Below are 251 nucleotides of genomic sequence, written 5' to 3'. Positions count from 1 at the left end.
GATCATTCGGTGGTGGAAAGTTCCTTTAGTTTGTTCTGCTCATTTCCATATCAGGTTCTACCTGTTCTCTCTCCCACTCCCTGTCTCTTTATAGCTCTTACAATGTGCCTAGGCATACATTCTACAAGTGTCTGGAACTCCAAATGTAGTTCTGATTTAGTGTTCCAAATGAAAACAATTTGATTAAACTGGTTAATATGGTTAAAATACATTAAGACTGAGTAATGCTGTGATTGTTTTTATTATTTTGT

The sequence above is a fragment of the Coregonus lavaretus genome (assembly GCF_964263955.1).
Source record: "Coregonus lavaretus genome assembly, contig: HAP1_SCAFFOLD_434, whole genome shotgun sequence".
NCBI lineage: Eukaryota > Metazoa > Chordata > Actinopteri > Salmoniformes > Salmonidae > Coregonus > Coregonus lavaretus.
This window is presented reverse-complemented; position numbering follows the sequence as displayed.